We start from the raw sequence: 19,257 nt of genomic DNA on the forward strand, positions 1-19,257 counted from the left end.
GTTGTATTGGAAGCCTTCCCCAACCTTTCTTAATTCTAGGCCCTTCTCTCTCTTAACTGTTTTCTCTCTTTCCTGTATATAACTTTTTTGCACATATTTGTTTACTTGTGGATTCCCCTCTTAGATTGTGAGCTCCTTGAGAGCAGGGATTATTATATATTTTTTTAATCCCCAAGGTATAGAAAAATGCCATGGCACATAGTAGGTGTTTTATAAATACAGTGATCCCTCACCTATCCCTGGAGTTCTGTTCCAGAGACCCCTACAATTGGTGAGAATCCCTGAAATAGTGGCGTTACATTTATTTTATTATTTATATATATTTTTAAGGCTTTATAAATCCTTCCCACTCTCCTATAAACGTTTTCCACACTCTTATTAACCTTTCCCCACTCTTATAAACACTTCATATGCTCTTAAACACTTTCTATACTCTTAAACCTATGTAATTTTAACAAAATCCCACGAAATAGCGAAAACTCAGCAATATAGTATTATATATATAATATATATATTTTTCTTAACCCTTGATACAGTGCAACACTGATAAGTGAACCATGATACATTGAGGGACACTGTATTTACTGTTTCACATCTGGCCCCGATACTTCCTAGCTATGGCTGCATAAATCACTCAACCTTTTGCCTAACCTTGTGTTCTTCTGCATTGGCACTGATACTTAGTATCAATGCTAAGATAGAAGATAAGGGTTTAAAAAAATAAAAATAAGAAAATAAATAAGTACTTGCTGACTGACACAATGATTGTTGTGTCACCATGAGCAAGTCACTCAGTGTATGTGTGTGTGTGTGTGTGTGTGTCTGTGTGAGCTAGGTAGACCAGTGGATAGAGAACTAGACCTGGAGTCAGGAAGACTCAACATTTACTAGCTGTGTGACCCTGGGCAAGTCACTTCACCCTGTTTGCCTCAGTTTCTTCATCTGTAAAATGAGCTGCAGAAGAAAATGGCAAACCATTCCAGTGGTTTCTTTGCCAAGAAAACCCCAAATGAGTTCATGAAAAGTTAGGCACAAACAAAAGGGCAGAACATGTGTCAGTTACTTTCCTGGAGTCAGGAAGACCACAGTTCAAATTTGATCTCAGACTACAACCCTGGACAAGTTACTTAACTTTCGTTTCCCTCAGTTTCTTAATTTATAAAATGGAGATAATAATAGCACCTACCTCCCAAGACTTAATGAGGATCAAATGAGTGCTTTAAGGTACAGCTGGGTGGCTTAGTGAATAGAGAACCAGGCCTGGAGATGGGGGGTCCTTGGTTAAAATTTGATCTTAGATACTTCCAAGCTGTCAACAGCCTTTTTTTTTTTAAACCCTTACCTTCTGTCTTGGAATCAATACTGTGTATTGGTTCCAGGGCAGAAGAGTGATAAAGGCTAGGTCATGGGGGTTATGTGACTTGCCCAGGGTCACACAGCTGGGAAGTGTCTGAGCTCAAATTTGAACCCAGGATGTCCCATCTCTAGGCCAGGCTCTTAATCCACTGAGCTACCCAGCTGCCCCCAACAGATGTTTTTATAAAGCACCAATCAAGCAGCCAGACACATTGTAAAACCCTGAGTAAAGGGGGAAAACAGCCCCTGCCCTCAAGGAGCTCACCATCTGATACCTTCCATTGTATCCCTGGTATTAAGAACAGAGCTATATATTGTATATAGTAAGCACTAAATGCTTTGTGGACTTCAGACAACACGCAAACAATGTACAAATAAGACAGGATCAACTGAAGGTAATCTAAGAGAGAGGAATGTAGCTTTAGTGAGGGTGAAGTGATGACTCATCAGTTTAGAAAGGGGTAAATGGGAATCAGATCCTAAAGGGCTTTAAATGCCAAAGGAGTTTGCGTCATATCTTGGACTGCTCCATTATGCCCCAGAAGACCTTTTCAGTCCAGGAGTTGACCTTTTTGCCCTGGGGACTCCTCTCAGTTTGGAGGTTGGAAAGTGAAGAACCTCTCAGAACTTCTTTTTAAAGAGTGTGTTAATGCCTGCCACATCCTCATTTCTCACCTGGGCTGTACTAGTCCTACTCTGGGTTTCTCCATCACAATTCCTGAGAAAAAGACAGAGAGAGAGAGACACTGACAGAGAGAGACACACACAGATATTTTGAGAATCTTCTCCATTAGACTGTTAAGCTCTATGAGGGCAGGAATTGCCCTTCTTTTTGTCCGCATTTGTATTCTCGGAGTTTACTTCGTGCTCCGTGCAATAAATGCTTGTAGAATGATTGCAGAAACTTCTTGAGCACAGGGATGTCACCATCAAATCTGTACTTTCCACCTATTAAATTCTTGGAAGGCAGGCATCTGTTTGTAAACTTTCCAGCCCTCCTATCCTACTTCTGGCCTTGAACAAAGGAAAACTCATTGAAAGTTTATTGAACTGACCCAGGTCATCACTAGGGGTTGCTCCGATTGACAGAAGGTCTACCTGGGCTCACAGGTTCTCGGAGGAAGAGAATAAAAAAAGAGCGGTGGTCCAGGGCAGAAGGTTTGACAGCCCACTCTTTCACTATGTGGGGACATCCGCAAGACCTCTTTAAGCAGGCAGCCCCGCCCTGGGCGTGCGACTCCGAGACCAAGTCAATGACTCAACTTTCCAGTCTCCACCTAGCCTACGTCAGAAGCCGGGAGGAGGGACTGGGACGAAACTAACTGCAACCAGAGGGGTTTCAAGAGGAAGTTTCCAGGTTCGGCTCATTCCCTTGTTTCACATACACATCTTTATAGAACCTTATATTAGAAAGAAACTTCTCTAGAAATTATTTAAAAAGATATTCTCCGTTCAGAAGCGATGTTTTCTGCCTTTAATTTAGGAAGTTGACTTGATAGTACCTGCCTTTAACTTTACTTGGTTTCCTCCCTCCTGTTTACTCCATTTGCGGAAGTCTTTCGGGTGGAGCTCCCGGGGCAGAGCCTACAGAGTACGTCTTTTGCGTATTAGTTTGACAGGCACTCCAGTTTGGCCAATGAAAGAGCTGAAAACTCGGTCATGGACCAATCAGGTCTGGTGTCGGGGTGGGGCTGCGTCCAAGGGAGGGGAGCGCGTAATGGCGGACGCGGTCCTGGCGAGCGCTGCCGGGGGCGTAGCGAGCTGAGGACGGTTCTGCAGTCGCGAGTGGCGGCTGCTGTCGGCGGGTCGAGACGACCCTACAGACCACGGCAGCAGGCGTAGAGGGGTGGCCAGGTCCCGCCGCTGCGGGGTTTTCGGAGGCCAGGTGAGCAACAAGTCTCGCTGTCCTCGGGTGAGGGCGGCTTCCTGGCGGGGCCGGGCTAGGATGGGGCCGGCGTCCGAGGGGTCCGAGTTGGAAGGCACTGGGCAGGTGGGGGCGGGGGAGGATACCAGTAGGAGACCCAGGCTGTTCCATGGGGAAGGGAGCAGAGGGTCCTAGACTGTTACAGGGAGGAAGGAGCAGGAATCCTAGAGTATTCCATAGTGAAGTGAGCAGGGAGGTCCCAGGCTGTTTGTGGAGCTGGGAGTCTCAGATTGTTCCGTAGGGAATGAGCAGGGGTCCTGGGCTATTCCATGGGGGAGGGAGCAGGAGTTCTAGGCTGTTCCGTGGGGGTATTAAGCAGGGGTCCTAGGCTGCCCCATAGTGGAGTGAACAAGGGGTCCAAGCTGTCTATGGGGAAGTGAACAGGGGTCTTAAGCTGTTTCGTGGGGAGGCTGTTCTATGGGAGGGGACTAGAGGTCCCAAGCTCTTTATAGGGGAATGAACAAGGATCCTAGGCCATTGTATAAGGGAGTGAATAAATGGCTAGTAAATAGGAGTCCTAGAGCTCTCCCATAAGGAAGTGAGCAGGAGGTCCCTGGACTACCCTATGATAGAATGAGTTGTCCTTAGGGGAGTGAGCAGAGGGTTCTCGGCTGTTCTATGAAGGAATGAGCAAGAGTCTCTGGCCATTCCATGGGGAGAGAGTAGGGATTCTAGGTTGTCCCATGGGGCAGTGAGCAAGGGGTCCTAGGCAGTCTCTAGGGGAGTGAGTAGAGGTTCCAGACTGTCCCTAGGGGAGTGAGCAGGGGGTTCTGGGCTGTCCAATAGGGAAATGAACAAGAGTCTATGGCCATTCCATATTGTGAGAGTAGGGGTCCCAGACTGTCCAATAGGGCAGTGAGCAAGGGATCCCAGGCAGTCCTTAGGGGAGTGAGCAGGGGATTCTAGGCTGTCCTATAGGAGAATGAGCAGAGGCCTCTGGCCATTCCATAGGAAGGGAATAGGGTCCCATACTGTCCCACTGAAGAATGAGGACCAGTGGAATCAGCAGAAAATCTTAGTCTCCTTTTGGAGATGTGCTTGTAGGTCCCACAGTTGCCCCATAGGGGAGAGAGCAGGGAGGAGCAGATCTTCCCTGTCAAGAAGTAGGGATGGGTACCAGGTCCATCCCATAGGGGAATTAGAAGGAAGGGGAACCCCAACCTCAAGTATAAAGGACTGTTAGACTGTCCCAAAGATCGCTACAAGTATTTGGGAAATGCTAGGTCTCCTCTGTAGTAAGATGAAGGTAGGTATGGGACTGTCCCATAGTTAGGTAGGAATGGGTACCCAGGCCATCCCATAGGGAATGACGCATAGGAAAGCATAAAGGAAGAGCACATGGTGGCTGCCTCTAGATAGTTGGAAGTTCCCAAAGCCAGCCCATAGGGAAATGAGGATAGGGGAATTTAAGGGTCGACCCATTAAAATGCTGTAGCTGCCCTCTAGGAAAGTGAGTACTGTGTGTTTGGAGGAGGCTACAGGGGTCACCCAAAGACACATTGTGGGTGGTGATGGTCCAGGGCTGTCCCATACACAAGTAGAAGGGGGGGGAGGGAGAATACCAAGGTTTGCCCACAGGTGAGAATGGGAGTGGTAGAACAGACCAAGAATTGCCCCCTGGGGAAGTGGGATGGGTGTTGGCACTGTAAAGACTATCTCATAGGGAGGTGGGACAAGAAGGTGGGTGGGGGAAGGGTAATAAGGGAATTGAGAATGGGGGTAAGGGCTACAAGGGCTGCCCCCAAAGAGAGGTGGAAATGATAGGGAGGCAATGCCAGTGATGGCCAGAGAAGTACATGTGGGGGATCCAAGCCTATTCCATGGATGGATGGATGGGGGGGGGGGTATTCAGAGCTGCCACTAGGCAGAAGGAAATGGGAGACTAGAGGCTACCCAGACAAGGCCATGGAGAGCTGTACATTTGGGAATGTCCAATAAAGTATCATAAAGAGGGAAGAATGGGATGTGACTATGATGTGTGGTTAAGTGGGATGTGGGAACACCAGGACCTGGCCCTAGGTAGTTCTGTGGAGGACACAGAGGAGGGGTGCCTTATAGATAATCTCAGAGTCAACTTTCAGACAAGTGAGAATGGGGGTGGTGGCACAAACCAGAATTTCCCCAGAGTGGATGGGGAGATCAGGGCCATCCAATAGAGAGGAGTGTGTGAGGGCTCCTCAAAACTGTCCCATAAGCAAATAAGAGTTGGTGGGGGAGAGCCTATAGATGGAGAAGAAAGATGTGGGGTTGAATGGGACAGTGCCAGGCTTGCTGATGGCAATTGGATGGGAAGGTATCAGAGCTGCTCCAAAAAGAGACGGGTATGTGAAGTGTATTGTGGTTGCTCCATAGGATTGTGGGAGGTTGGTCTACAGAGAGGTAAGACCAAGTGTTTCCAAAGTCTTTCCACAGAGGAGCAGTAGATTTACTGAGGTACCCCAAAGGCACCAATTTAGGCAGTTGAGGAAGGACTCACCTGGGGAGGGTTCTCATATCTTAGTTTGGGGTGGGAGGAGTCCTTTTTGGAGAAGGGGTAAGAAAGAAAGCTGAGAAAGAGGGGGTGTCTTAGTATTAGAGCTACCACTTTATTCTTCGTTTGAAAAACCAGAAAAAAAAGAAACTGAGAGCTAAAGGAGGAAGGAAAGCATGTGAAACTTATTCTTGTTTAAATGTCTTCTGAGCTGTCCCTGTCAGAGGCTGCTGTCATGGAAAAAGTCAATTGTAATTTGTTCAGTGGAAATTATATTACAAGATCAAATAAATTTTTTTCCCCTAAACCCCACAAGACAATTAAAAAAACAATTCAGAACGTTTCACTGTACAGGTGATTCATCAGTAAGATAACTCTTTCTCTTGATATAATTACCAAGTCAGTCTTGTAGTATATTTTAACTGATTCTAGTTAGTGGTTTCAACTTCAGAGGAATTAATCTTGATCTAAATACAGGATAGGGCAAAAGGCACTTTACAGTTGAACAACACCATAATGTGTTCAATTTATGCCTGTTGTCAAAAGAAATTGCTTATTTTATATTTTATGTTATGTAGTGACTTTTGGTAAGTGAGAGAATTGCTCAGCATGTATTTGCCTGTTTGTATTGGAGAAAAATTAATCTCTCATTCTCATGAGCAGAACCAGGCGATCCCTAGATTTTTAGAATTTTAGAGTTAATTTGCAAATAAAATTGGTCTTTAGTTATAATATCATTACTGCTGTAGTTCTGTGTAGGGAATTTGTTTTGCAAAGAACCTATTTGCTTAAGGACTTCAAAACATATATTATTATATGTATGTAGGTGCCCCATCCATTCAGTGATGCTTGTCTCAATCAAGCCATGCTTTGGAAATTATCTCTCTGAGTTGCTTTGGCCAAAAAATTTCATGATATGGTGTCCCACCTTCTGGTGAGATTTTAGAGCTGGAAGGGACTGTGAGATCATCTAGGCCAACCTTTCGTTATTTTACAAAGAAAAAATGGAGATCCAAAGGAGGGCCTTGCCTTTACACAGGAATTAAATGGAAACTTGGTGCACGCCTTTTTTAGACTTACTTAGACCCTTTTTAACTTGGGAGAACCAACCATATAGCTTGTACCCCTACCTGTGTAACCTTTGGAAACTCAGAGTCTCTTTCATGTTCTTGTGTCACCAGAGAAGAATGCTAAAATGTAGAAGAATTAGTTGTAATGTATTTTTAATTTAAAGTACTGATGTATTTCACTTTTATATGCACCTGATAGGAAGATCTAGATTTACAAAACAAATTATGGATAATTGTTTGCTTTACAAAAAGGATTCACTACAAAATGTATTTAAATAGAGAAGGTTCCTATAGGTTTGGTGTTAACAAAAGTTCAATTTATATTAATTCACCCAACAAACATTTGTTAAGTAGCTACTATGTACCAAGTACTGTGCTTAGCTCAGAGATATAAATTAAATGATCCTTGCCTTCAAAGAGCTTACCTCCTGTTGGGAAGAAAATAGCATATAAACAGATAAATAAATATAAAATTTAGATAAAGGTATTTCTAGGAAAGGATTAGGATATGCCTCTTTAAGACCTGGCAAATGGGCTGAGAAGGAAGACAAGGAATTGGTGTTTTTAGTTTTATCTTTATTTTATTTTAATAACAAGTTTACACATAAGTTTTCCAAAGTTATATGATTTATGTTGTCTCCCTCCCCACTCCTGGATTTGACAAGCAATTCAATCTGGGCTGAACATGTATTATCACTCAAAACATTTCCATATTATTAATTTTTATAAGTGAATAGTCTTATAAAACCAAAACCCCAAAACACATACACAAATAAACAAGTGATAAATCATGTTATTTGCATTTATACTCCAATAGTTCTTTTTCTAGAGGTGGATAGCATTCATTTTCATAGGTCCCTCAGAATTAAGATAAGGAATTCTAGTGACATTCTATCCTCCATGTTCTCAATGAACTCTTTCAACAATTTGCATAGGGACAACCCCAACAAAGTCTTGGTGACAGGAAATGGAATATCATATATGGGGAATAGTAAATAGGACATTTTGACTGGAATGTAGATTGCATGGAGAGTAATGTCCAATGAGCCTGGAAAGGTTGGTTGGAGCTAGATTAATTGACACACAGTGAATTTTCCTGTTTTATCCTAGAGGCAGTTTTCAGGGGCACAAAGTGTACAGGGTTTGTACAAAGTTACGAAGTTTGTAAAGTGAGTTCTACTTGTACTGCTAAGAGCTGGAAAGATTACTTAGCTAAAGCCCACAATCAAAGGAGCAAGTCCCATAAAATCCTATGTTTGGTGCTTATACATTACCCAGCCAATTTTTTTGAGTGCCTAAAGCTGTTCCACAATTATGAGAAGTCCTAAAGTGTCCAAAAATGGCACTTTTACCCTTTTACTGTCCCTACTAAAGTCACTTTCTTGGCTCTTATAGGAGCAAGTCTTGATCAAACTGCCCCAGAGTTCTCCTCTACTCCTTCCCAACACATTTCTGATAGTTCATAAATATTTATCAGTGCAGAATTGCTCAGAAATATCATTTCATACAGTATGGGAGAGATTAGATTTAGATCAACATCTCACATCCTACACCAAGATAAACTCAGAATGGGTGAATGACTTGAATATGAAGAAGGAAACTCTAAGTAAATTAGGTGAACACAGAATAGTATACTTGTCAGATCTTTGGGAAAGGAAAGATTTTAAGACCAAGCAAGGGATAGAAAATATTACAAAATGTAAAATAAATAATTTTGATTACATTAAATTAAAAAGGTTTTGTACAAATAAAACCAATGCAACCAAAATTAGAAGGGAAGCAACAAATTGGGGAAAAAATCTTCATAACAAAAAACTCTGACAAAGGTCTAATTACTCAAATTTATAAAGAGCTAAATCAATTGTACAAAAAATCAAGCCATTCCCCAATTGATAAATGGGCAAGGGACATAAATAGGCAGTTTTCAGGTAAAGAAATAAAAACTATTAATAAACATATGAAAAAGTGTTCTAAATCTCTTATAATAAGAGAAATGCAAATCAAAACAACTGAGGTAGCATGTCTCAGCTAGCACATTGGCTAATGTGACAGCAAAGGAAAGTAATAAATGTTAGAGGGGCTGTGGCAAAATTGGGGCATTAATACATTGCTGGTGGAGTTATGAATTGATCCAGCCATTATGGATGGCAATTTAGAACTATACCCAAAGGGCGCTAAAAGACTACCTACCCTTTGATCTAGGCATAGCACTGCTGGGTTTGTACCCTAAAGAGATCCTAAGAAAAAAGACTTGTACCAAAATATTCATAGCTCTGCTCTTTGTGGTGGCAAAAAATTAGAAAATGAGGGGGTGCCCTTCAATTGGGGAATGTGCTCAAAGGAATAATGAACTGGAGGAATTCCATGTGAATTGGAACGACCTCCTGTAATGGACACAGAGTGAAAGGAGGAGAACCAGGAGAACCTTATACACAGAGATGGATAGCAATGCATTGATCAAGGACAATTCTGAGGAACTTATGAGAAAGAATGCTATCCACATCCAGAGAAAGAACTGTGGAAGTAGAAACACAGAAGAAAAACTTGATCACATGGGTTGATGGGGATATGATTGGGGATGTAGACTCTAAATGATCACCCTAGTGCAAATATCAATGGTATGGAAATGGGTCTTGATCAATGACACATATAAAATCCAGCAGAATTGTTCATTGTCTACGGAGAGGGGTGGGGGAAGGCAGAGAAAGAACATGAATCATGTAACCATGGAAAAATATTCTAAATTAATTAAATAAAAATTTCAAAAAAATATCATTTTAGCCCATTTATAAATTTGTATTTTATGCAATTATGTATCCTAGGAGTAGGTTGCTCAAGATATCCCCAGGTTGAACAAGTTCTGTCTTTTCCTTTTTTTCCATGATTCTTAACGTCCAATATTGACTGATTTGTTACTTTCCTATAATAAATGGAGTGGAATGAGTGAAAGGAGATCTAGGTTTCTTCTGAGGTAGGAGAATTAGCTTTTGTGGCCCAGTTGATTCTTAGAATTGTCATTGTGTCACTGGATAGCTACTTCTAGATTAGTTCATTGCTGAAAAAAAACCTGACCACCACAAACCCCCCATCCTCTCATGTGCACGGTGTGTGTGTAGGAAATGAAGGAAGGCAGTGTTATATAAGGAATGGAGAGTTCTGTTTAACTCTTGAATAGTGAACTTCATGGGGAAGCACAAACCATGCTCTTTTCTACTTTAATCTTTTGACCAATGGTTCAAGATAAATTATGATGATAGTCATAGAAGCTGATTGTAGATTCTAATTGTAGCACTGTAAGAGATCATCTAGGTCAACCTATTAATTTTATCTTAAATTTTATTTTTCTTCAAACTTTCATTTTTTCCCTCTGCTTTAAAAGTTGTAAAATTTTAATTCTGAACTTGAACACTGCCAAAAAAACATTTCATACACACTACTCACAAAAGGTTCCTATGTGAAACTGAGTCTCCATGCTTGCTTCTTAAGAAAAAGCACATAATAAATGATTCACATTTCTTTTAAAACTTTTCTGTGTGGGGGCAGCTGGGTAGCTCAGTGGATTGAGAGCCAGGCCTAGAGATGGGAGGTCCTAGGTTCAAATCTGGCCTCAGCCACTTCCCAGCTGTGTGACCCTGGGCAAGTCACTTGACCCCCATTGCCTAGCCCTTACCACTCTTCTGCCTTGAAGCCAATACACAGTATTGACTCCAAGACAGAAGGTAAGGGTTAAAAAAAAACAACAAAACTTTTCTGTGCTTCTGAACTTCTTTTCTTTTGTGCATTTAAAAATGTTTAAATTGCTCTCTTTTTAAAATCATTATTACTAACCACCCCCCATTAAAAATTAAAAGAGGAGGAAAACATACTTGTGACAAATAAGCATAGTAAAAAAAATCTTCATAGTGATCACATCCACAAATGTGTGTTTGCATCGTGTGCTCATTATCTTTCTGTCTGGAGCAGGCTTTATCTCAGTTCCAGTGGAGATGTGGTTATTGCATTGATTAGTGTTAAGTCTTTCAGAGTTGTTCTCTTGGATTTTCTTCATTTCATTCTCCCTCAGTTCATACTACAGAGAATCCTCTGAAATTGTCTCTCATCATTTCTTATGGTACAGTATTATTCCATTACATCACATACTACAGTTTGTTTAGCCATTCCTTAGTTGTCTAAGAGGCTATTAGTTCTTTGCTTTTCTTATTTTTTTAAATCCTCCGCTTCAAAAACAGGAAGTTTGTTTTGCTTTTAGCTATTTCATCCTGGTATTATGCTACCTCTTAATGCTTCCCTATTCCCCCATTTCCCTTTGAGTTTGATGAATCTCTATACCAAATTTTTTATGTCTGTATTCAACCCTTTGTCCATTTAAAACAAATGAGGTTTGTTGGATGTTCCAATTCTTCCATCCCTTCCTTTCCATTTGGGTATTCTTTTTCACATGCACCTCAGTTATAAGAAATAGTATATTCCATCCCCTTCTTCCTTTCTACACTAGTATTTTTCTTCTGTTGCTTTTCCTTCTCTTTCTCTGCTCAAACTTTTTGAATAGAACTAATCTATGCCATAGATCTTATTTTTAACTCCTTCAAATACACTTTGAAGACATTAAGATTCTGAAAGGATGCTTATTTCTTTCCCCCACTTTACAATGTTAGCATTACATCATCATATAGCTCTTTCTAATTGGTCAGATAAATTTACCCCTCTAGGTTTCTCTGGATTCTTATAAATATATTTGTATTTCAGAGTTCCTATTCTGTTCTTTTCACCAGAAATGCTTGAAAGTTCTCTATTCTATTAAAGATCAATTTCTTCTCCTGTAAGATTATAGTTGGCTTTGCAGGGTAAGTTATCCTTGGTTGTAAGCCCATCTCTCTTTTTGCCTTTTGAAGTTTTATATTCTGTAATAGTTATAAAAAGGTTGTGGTCGTCAATTATAATAATTAAATATTTAATTCTGAGACAGTTAGTAGCTTTTAACAATTTAGTTGAATTAAAATAGGGATATAATAAAAGAGGGAAATGTAGGAAGGAGGTAGAAAATATTGCTTAGCTAAATATCCTAAGTGCAGATCCAGAGGAATCCACAGATAAAGGTTTCCTCAGGTCCCGATCTCTAGCCAGAAATCAAGGTAGTCTCTTCAGCAAGAGTCTCACCAACCCAAGAGAGAGCTCCTTCAGTCAGCCTCTGAGTCCGAATCCTAGTGCCTTTAGAGCTCAAGTGAAATTCAAGTGTGAATGTCCCACTTTGTGTTGGGTCTTACCTTATAAACATTTTCCTCCACCCATTAGCTCTCTCACATCCTATGTCACCTCAGGAACCAATCATAGTTTTTTAATTTGTCTGGTATTGCAGGGGGGGAGGGGCAGTGCTTGTGGGATCTATTTCCTGTCTCTTTGGTTTCTCATTCCTTTCACTTTGGGCTGGTCTATCCCTGCACATCTCAATGGTAAAGGACCTCCAGGTTTCTGATTAATTAAATTAAAGGTTGTTGATTGATTACATTAAAAGACAAAAGGATAATTGTATTTTCACAATTCCAAGCTCCCCTCTCATTTTGCATAGAGGTTACTAGATCTTGTGATCCTGATTTCCTTGATACTTTTAACTGCTTATTTCTGGATCCCTGCAGTATTTTTTCTTTGCTTTGTTTTGGATTTCAGCTTTCCTTGGACTTTTTCTTTTGGGGTTTCTTCCAGGTAGATATTTTTAAAAAAAGAAAAGAAAGGAAAGAAATTTTTATTTATGTCTTTTAAAAAAAATATCACCATGAATACCTCTAGTACTTCCTTTCCTTTTCTCACAGAGTCATTCCATATAATAAAGAGTAAGTATTTTTTAAAGAAAAGGAAAGGGAAAAAATCAGCATAACTAATGGACACATTAAAAAAAAATATATATATATATATACCATATCGCGCTTGTGAAATTCTCACCTCTTCAAAGGGAGAAGGTGTTTTCTCATATCTTCTTTTAAGACTTTTTTCTTTATAATTTTGCAACATTCACTTTTCATTTTTGTCATTTCCATTGTTGTAGTCATTCTGTATATTATTTTCCTTGCTCTAACTTAACCTTGCTCTGCATTGGTTCATATAGCTCTTTCTCATGAGTTTCTTCTTTGTATTCATCACATTTGTTATTTCTTAAGCACAGTAATAGTCTGTTACATTCATGTAGTACAGTTTGTTTAGTTATTATGCAATTTATGGGCATCTATTTTGTTTCTAATTCTTTTCAGTCACAAATGGTACTGCTATAAACATTTTCAGTAAATGAATATTTTCTTTGTATCAGTGATTTCCTTGGGGTATATCTTAATAACTTAATTTACATAATTCTGAATTGCTTTCCAAAATAGTTATACTTATTCGCAGCTTTACTAGCAATGCACTACTGTGCCTATCTTCCTACAACCCCATCCAACATTGAATATTCCCATCTTTAGTCACCTTTCCTAATTTACAGGGTATAAGGTACAATCTTTGGGTTGTTTTAACTTGTATTTCTCTTCCTATTAGTTATTTAAAGCATTCTTTCATAAGATTAATAGTTGGCAATTCTTTTGAAAATAATTTGCTCATGTTCTTTGACCATTCGTCTATTGGGGAATGACTTGGTCTTTTATCTATATTTACATCTCTTTTAATTGTTTATATATGTTATATAGCAAGCCTTTGTCAGAAGTTTCTGTTACAGATAAATTAGTGTATTTTCCCTGTCTTCTCCTTCTGTTTAGTAAGTCTGAGCAGTTTTCTTTTAAGATTTCTTGAAATATAGTATCTGAATTTTTAAAAATCATAATTTTTAGGGAGTCTACTGATGTTTAACCTGTTTTCCAGGTTAGTTGTTTTGATATCAGATAATTACATTCTTTTATATTTTCCTCAATATTTTGAGATTTTTATTTCTTATTATTTTATAGTCATTGATTTCTATTTTTTCTATTATAATTTCCTTAAAAAAAAAAACCCTTATCTTCTATCTTAGAATCAAATTTTGATATCTGTTCCAGGTAAAAGGGTTGTAAGGACTAGGCCAATTGGGGATGAATGATTTGTGCAGCTAGGAAGTGTTAAGGTCAGATACTTCCCATCTCCTGGCCTGGCTCTATCTACCAAGCCACCTAGGTGCCCCCTTATCTAATAAAATTTCTAAGGAGTCTGCTAATTGGGTAAGGTTTACCACTTTCTTTACTAAGCTTCTCATTTTCTCAGTTCTTTTCCTATAAAGCTTTTATTTTATTATTTATCTCGTTTCATTTCTTCTAGATATTCAGGAAGTCCTTATGGAAAATCCATGTTTTCCTATTGAGTCTCTGCTTTTAATTGTTATAGAGTCATTCTCTCTTTTTGAGGAATCTGTAAATTTGTAATAATTTTTTATAAAAGTTAGTGTTTTCTTTTATATACTCATCTCCATCTTTCTTTCCTTATATACTCATCTCCACCTTTAGTTCCTGATTCAGGGCTTTGGGCCAGGACCAAGCTTTCTTTCCCTCTCCCTTCCTCCCTATGCTTTTGGGTAGGGAGTGGGTCTTATCCTGTGTCTCCTGGGTTCTTTCTTTCTCTTTTTAAAAAAAACCCATAACCTTCTGCTTAGTATGGCAAGGACTAGGCAGTGGGGGTTAAGTGAATTGCTCAAGGTGACACAGTTAGGAAGAGTCTCAGGCTAGATTTGAACTTAATTCTATCCACTGTGGTTCCTAACTGCCTGTCTCCCAGCTTCTTTTTCTTTTTTTTTTAAACCCTTACCTTCCACCTTAGACTCAATACTGTGTATTGGTTCCAAGGCAGAAGAGTGATAAGTGTAAATTTTTAAAATTAATATTCAATTCTCCAAGTATTATATTTATTATTATTTAACTTGAAGCAAAGGGAAAGTAAAAGGCTAGACAGAAAGAGCTCACCAGCCTCCCATTAGGACAAGGTGAGTGAGAGGGAGGAGCCACCTTCACTTATAAACAATGTAACAATGCATGTACAAGAAAGGAAAAAGGGAATTTTGGGATGAGGAAAGAATGTTGGGAGATGAAGTCCAAAGGTATACAAAATTTCCACTTATATATAAGGGCTAGGCAATGGGTATTAAGTGACTTGCCCAAGGTGACACAGCTAGGAAGTGCCTAAGGCCCGATTTGAACCCAGGACCTCCCATCTCTAGGCCTGGCTCTCAATCCGAGGCACCCAGCTGCCCTCTGTCTCCCAGATTTTTGCATTGACTCCCACCTTCCAGAGCTAGGCTCCCCTGAGTCTTTGAGGCTGAGCGCTATATCTTTTGAACCCACTGTGGCACCTCAACCTAAGAGGCCATTTACCTGGGCTACTCCTGTTCTGAGCCCTGTGGCTATGTGCTTGGGAGCTGGTCTCTACTTGCTGTTCCCTGAGACTTCCAAGCTGCCTACCCTGGAGTTTACTGGAACTTTCATTGGGGCAACCTCTGTTCTTAGTGCCTTCAGACATTACCCATCCTGCCTTTAGAAACCCTGGGAGACTACAAAGCACTATTGCTGGATTTGCTGGATGGTCCTGTTTCCTGCTGTCCATGGCTTTCTAGCTGACTTTTTGTCTACAGAAAGCTCTCTTTCTTTAGTTTCTTATTGGATGTCTTGATCATGATTCACATTGGTTTGCACTTCAGTGTTTTGCTAGAATGGAGATGCCAGGCAGTTTGCCTCCTGCTCAGGCAGCCATATTCACCTTCATTTAACAAATGAGAAAACTGAAACCTGAAGAAGCAAAGTGATTTTCCAGCAGTCACCTAGGAAGTGACAGAAAGAGGCAGAGCAGGAGGGAAAGGAAGGATTAAAAAAACCTGGGACATAGGAAATGGTACAGATTTTAGAATGTGACCCTTAAGTCCAGGCTTTTGCAGATACAAACTTGTGGCACAGAGATTAAGCTCTGACCCCTCCATATTCTTCTAGTCCTTTGTACAGAGCATGTGCTTTACAAGTGTTGACTGAAATATTTGTACTATAATTGCGATGATTCATTCTCCTCTTGGGTTCAGTGACTCCTGCTTTAGTTACCTTCTTCCTCCTTCTCTATGTTAAAGCTGAGATATCTTGACATTTGAGTTAAGTGGGGTAGTAAAAGGCAGTAAATGCAGGTCCAGCAGTGTGGTATAGTAGAAAATCTGCTTGATTGGAGTTGAGACTTCCACCAGTCAGTCAATGAGAAAAGCAAAAAAAGGACCCTTAGTCCTTGGCCTCATGAAATGGACATTCCAGTGGGAGTGATATGTACATAAACTTGAGTTTATAGAAGATCTTTACAGGGTAGATGAAGGTATTCTGGAAGGAGGGCGTATTTTAGGATAGTTGGGGGAAAGGCCTTCTATAGAAGGAGGATAGTCCTAAAGGAAACCAAGAGTCCCAGATGAGAGGGAGGAGTATTCCAGGCACAGAACAATGTCCTGTGCAGAGGCCTAGAGGTTGGAGATAGAGATGGGGAGGATGGATGGGCATATTGGAAGAGTTGCTAGTAGGCCAGTACAGCAGGATGACTGGGTAGGGCAGGGAGTGAAAGACCTGGATTCCAATTTTGGTGCAAGTATTAGCTTTGTAATCTGGATAAATTTAAAATGTCTCTAAGCCTCAAGTTCCTCACCAATAAAATGGAAGTAATATTTGTATTATCTACCTCACAACATCCTATTGTGAGGAAAAGTTTTTTGTAAACTATGAAGAACTGTATAAATATGCATTGTTATCTCCAGGTGTGCTGGATAGACAAGCCTTCCTTTTGTTCTTCTGTCATATTTGAGTTTGTCAAGTGGGGAAAGTAGGGATAGAGGGAAGAATTCAAGATATGACAACTTTAAAGATAGCCAAGTTATTTTTATTAAGTTTAAATTTTATTTATTAAGTTTTTATTAAGTTTAAATGTATGAGAGGAGCACAGACAACTAGATAATTTATGCAGATCTGTGTAAATTCAATTTCTGCTACTGATTAAAACTAGATAGGGGTAAAGAACTACTATTCCCTTACATTTATATTCCCTCCCAAGAGCTCATATTCTTAGCTAGAAAAATCAGTGCTTAGAGAGCAGCTATTACTGAGTTTTGGTTAAGTTTGCTTCTTTGCTAATTTCTATTCTGAGACTATTTGGTAAAATATTTTACTATTATGATGGCACTGTACGCAGATACTTTATAACTTTGTAAAGCCTATTTAGTTAATAGGTATGTTTCATAATCTTCACATTTTTCACCATGGGTGAAATTGGTCAAAGGAACTGGCAGTGGCCCTTTGGTCAATATGGACCACAATGAATTCAGAATGATTGGAGTTGATAGCTAGCATTTGGAGACCACCCTCTAGCCCTTCAGAAGCTAATGTTATAATCATTCGTGTGTTAGTCGCCATTAAAGGGAAACTGAATGAGTATTTTTTTCCTGCTCCATTTGAAGTATGAATGATACTCCAGAGAATTCAAATGTATAGTTATGAATGGTAAAGCCCACCCCCTTATCTCAGAATAGTTACCATTTATGCAAATGAAACACACTTCTTAACTTAGAAGCCAAACAGAATTGAATGAGAAAAGAGAAGAATAGATACTAAAATTGTTGAATGCATAAGAGAAATTCTCAGATATGGAAGTCTCTATGAGAAATTTGCTTTTTCATACTATTTTTTACATACGAATAAAGACAAAGTGTTGAGAATAGCTATTAACTTTTGCCTGCCTTTTTGCTTTCAGAACTCTAGGCCTCTTCTTTACAGTTAAACTATGAAGGATTCTGAGCTAGCCTCTGTTAGTTATTGGATTATCTCCTCTTTAGCATGGGATTCTTCTTTTTAGTGTACAAGAGCTCTGTGTCTGGGACATAGTAAATACATACAAATGTCGATTGATTTTTTTCCCAGAAAAGGAGCAACTTGAAAAATATGGAAATAAGACATTGGCTTGCACTGAAATGTAAACCTTAATGTTGACCCACCAACAGCATGGTCTATTCGGTAAAGAATTAGAGTCAAAGGAGGGAAAACCTAGATAGAAGTCCTGACTAACACACACTGGATGTAGTATGTCTTTGAGCAAGCTACTTTACCCTCTTACTCAGTTAACAAGCATTTTTTAAGTCTTTCCTGTGTTCCAGTTACCATGCTAACTTCTTGTGATAGAAAAGGTGAAAAAGAGTCCTAAAGAAGCTCTCTAGGAGCTAACAACATGTAAATAACTAGATATATGTAAGATACGTAGAAGGTAATTTCTGAAGAAAAGGTACCAGTGGCTGTGGGACCCAGAAGGGCCTCTTACAGAAAGTGAGATTTGAGCTGAGTTGTGAAAGAAGTCTGAGAAATGAAGAGATAAGGGGAGGAAGGAGAACATTCCAGGCATGAAGGATAATTAGTGTATGGGCATGTCAATAGGGTCCCAGACAAATCTGTAAGATCATAAACTGTAGAAGTTGCCTTTGGTTGTATTGGTTGAAGGTGTTTCTTCACCTGCACCTTTCTATATCAAAGCAGTCAGGTCCAGACCAAAAAAATTTGGTTACCATAAAATTTATGAGAATATTTCTCATCCTACAGTCCTAGTATTTGAGATAATAAACATTCCGTGTTTAGAATACAGCTTAAAGAGATGCATTACATTTGGAGTTGTGCCTCTTTTCTAAGTTGTTTTTAACCCCTATAGAATTTTGATGGTCTTCAGAGGGCAGTGCCCACTGTCACAGAGAACTGGAAAGGGACCACCAATAGAACTGCTATGTTGGGTTTGGGTTTTAAGTTATACTGGGTTTTGCTCTGCCATTTTATGTAACTTTCCTCTCTTTATTTAATTAGAACCAAACAACAGAAAATGTTAGTTCTCCAAGGTACTGTGTATATAGCATTATCTGTTCTTGTCCCTTCGTTTTTTTATTTTTTAAAAACCATTACCTTTTGTTTTAGAATCAAAACCAATTATCAATTCCAAGGCAGAAGAGCAGCAAGAGCTAGATAATTTGGAATAAATGATTTTCCCAGGGTCACACATATAAGTACATGTTTAAGGACAGATTTGAACTGAGATCTTCCTGTCTCCAGGCCTGGCTCTCTATATGTTGATCCACCTCGATGTCCCTCGTGTGCCTTCATTTTACCAAGGAGAAACTATGGCTCTGAGGACCTGAATGGCCATGGTCAGATACCTAACTACTAGTGACGGAGTTAGTTCTAGGTCTGAGTGTTCTTCCCACTCTGTATCTTCTTTTCATTGCTTAGGTGTTAGGGACTTCATTCAATTCCCATGTAATAGTCTGACTTCGTTAGCTACAGTTGATTCCTAATCAATTTGTACAATGTTATCCTTTGTCTTTAATATCTTGAGAGTTACTTTTTCAGCCCTGAACCACTGTACTTTATCACTAAGAACCATATCAGGGATGGTTTGGTTTGGTCCTGTCAGCCAATATTTTTTGAGTAATTACTATATCATTA

The 19,257-nt window shown here is 39.7% G+C and overlaps 1 protein-coding gene across 1 annotated transcript in view; it reads left to right on the forward strand.

Moving 5' to 3' along the window:
- The first annotated feature begins 3,037 nt into the window (after positions 1-3,037).
- Positions 3,038-19,257, forward strand: part of WASF2 (WASP family member 2) — an 81,987-nt gene continuing 65,767 nt past the window's right edge. The window contains 1 exon segment of the mRNA XM_007491394.3: positions 3,038-3,241. The gene's annotated coding sequence lies outside the window, so the exon portion shown is untranslated.

This window comes from Monodelphis domestica, chromosome 4 (genome assembly GCF_027887165.1).
Source record: "Monodelphis domestica isolate mMonDom1 chromosome 4, mMonDom1.pri, whole genome shotgun sequence".
Lineage (NCBI taxonomy): Eukaryota > Metazoa > Chordata > Mammalia > Didelphimorphia > Didelphidae > Monodelphis > Monodelphis domestica.